The sequence below is a fragment of the Myotis davidii genome, unplaced genomic scaffold, assembly GCF_000327345.1.
Source record: "Myotis davidii unplaced genomic scaffold, ASM32734v1 scaffold93, whole genome shotgun sequence".
Taxonomy (NCBI): Eukaryota; Metazoa; Chordata; class Mammalia; order Chiroptera; family Vespertilionidae; genus Myotis; species Myotis davidii.
The window spans coordinates 3,754,550-3,757,049 of NW_006292095.1; the positions used below are offsets into that span (position 1 = coordinate 3,754,550).

The window sequence follows — 2,500 nt, forward strand, 5'->3', positions numbered from 1 at the left end:
GCAAAACAAAACCGGGGGCTTCAGCCAGCAGGACCGCACCATTGTTTCAAATAGAGAAGGGTAAACAAAGGCCAGAAATCTGCTTTCAGCAGCGGAGGTCTCATAGCTGGAGCCGAGCCTCAGAGCTAAAGCTGGTGGCCTAAAATCAAAAAAAAAGGAGAAAAGGACAGGTTGGGAGCTTCAGTCACTTGCCAGGGTGAAAATGGCCCTCAGCCCCTCACCCAGACTGGCAGGCACTCCAGTGGGGACCCTCCACCCTGAAGGGGGTGTGACCAGCTGCAAACAGCCATCAGCCCCTCACCCAGGCTGGCCAGGCACCCCAGTGGAGACCCCCACCATGAAGGGGGTGTGACCAGCCTGCAAATACCCATAGGCCTTCACCCAGGCTGGCCAGTCACCCCAATGGGACCCCCACCCTGATCCAGGGCAAACCAGCAGGCCCCCACCCATGCACCAGGCCTCTATCCTATATAATAGATGGATAATATGTAAACTGACCCTAACAGCAGAATGACTGGGAATCACTGGTCACTATGACACACGCTGACCACCATGGAGCAGATGCTCAATGCAGGCGCTGCCCCCTGGTGGTCAGTGTGCTCCCACAGGTGGAGCTCTGCTCAACCATAAACCAGGCTGATGGCTGTCAGTACAGTTTTGGTGGTTGGAGGCTCTCCTGTCTCCTCAGAAGCACTAAGGATGTCAGACTGCAGCTTAAGCCTGCTCCCTGCCGACCAGTGAACATCCCCCGAGGGCTCCCGGGTTGCCAGAGTGATGTCTGACTGCCAGCTTAGGCCCAATCCCCCGGGGAGCAGGCCTAAGCCAGCAAGTGGTCATCTCCCAAGGGGTTCCAGACTGCAAGAGGTCACAGGCTGGGTTAAGGGACAACCCCCCTGAGTGCACAATTTTTGTGCACTGAGCCTCTAGTATTATATATTCAATATAGAACTAAGGTATGAAAATGGGGACAAATTAGATATCACTTTCCCACACCTCTTCAATTGCAAAGATTAGTCATGGAAACCTGGTTTGCACACACTGTTCCTGATTATCCCAGCAGAGAGATTTTAAATATATAAGCTAAATAAATTCATTTTTCTACACAATTTAATGTCTAACTCGTATTACCTCACTCTCTTTTTTCTCTACAAACTTTTCCTGAATTTGGTTCACATTTTTCTATCTCTTGTGGTTTGCAAGAATGTCAAAAATATTATAATATTTCTGTCTTATTCATTCACAATATTCCTATATTTTCAAGTTTCTATTTACTCTCTTCTAAATATAGATATCCAGGCTACTATAGTTCCGTCAACCAAATATTCAAAGCATGCTATTTTCAACATATAGGACTACATATTTTGTCTACTTTAATATCACTAATGTATAATATTTAACAATCCCCCTCTACTTAAATATAATAAAGTTTTTCCATGATTGCTCCCCATAAGTTACTTCAATTTGTGTTGACCTACAAAAATAACTGACTAACACTTGTTAACATACTATTAAACTTTTTTTAACTATCTCTATTCCCCCAAAATAACATGAGGATGTAGATAGGAAAAATAGTCCATATTGTAACAATCATGTATCGTGATAGATTACTAGATTTATTATCGTGATCATATATGATGGTACATGTCAAATAATTATGTTGTATGACTAAAACAGTTATGATAGTGTATGTTGACTATATTTTAATAACAAATAAGTTTAAAACATTTATATGGTTTTAAGTTAAAAAAGATAAAATCAAATTACTGTCCTGAGATTTTATACTTAATGATGAAATAAGTAAAGACATCTAAAATGTGCTGCCAACATATTAATATTCTAACAAATAGTAAATTATAAAAAAGTGTTTAGATGGTAATAATGCTTCAAAATTTTATAAATAAATGCATTTACATGGAAAAATAGTTTTTTAACATCATTGTAATTATCTAATTTCAATGACAATTGACAGCCATTTTACCTAGTAAAAATATATATGTATCGACATTTCCTGTTTTATTTATTTCATTATAGTAAAAAATAACATATGGTTAATATACTAAATATATTTTTATTATATATATTGTCTACCTCTACTAATTTTATTCACAAAGGGAAATTTTAGTAAACAAATTACTAAAAAGGCAATAGGGGAAAGTTTTCTCCCCAAAGATATATTTCCATGTTGGCAGTTAAATTAATTACCAACTTAATTACTTACCAATTTATTAATAACTAAAGGCCTGGTGCACAAAAATTTGTGTACTTGGGGGTTGGGGGGTCCCTCAGCCTGGCCTATGCCCTCTTGCAGTCTGGGACCCCTCAGAGGAGGATTGGGACCCCTCCCTGGGGGATTGGGCCCAAGCTGGAAGTCAGACATCCCTCTGGCAGCCCGGGAGCCCTCAGGGGTGTCCACTTGCCAGCGGGGAGCAGGCCTAAGCTGCAGTCAGACATCCTTAGCGCTGCTGAGGAGGCAGGAGAGGCTCCCACCACCACCACTGTA

General features: G+C 41.2%; 1 protein-coding gene across 1 annotated transcript in view; it reads left to right on the forward strand.

Moving 5' to 3' along the window:
• The window catches only part of ADAM18 (ADAM metallopeptidase domain 18), a 76,917-nt gene that overhangs the window by 30,994 nt on the left and 43,423 nt on the right, over positions 1 to 2,500 (forward strand). The gene's annotated exons all lie outside the window — the stretch shown is intronic.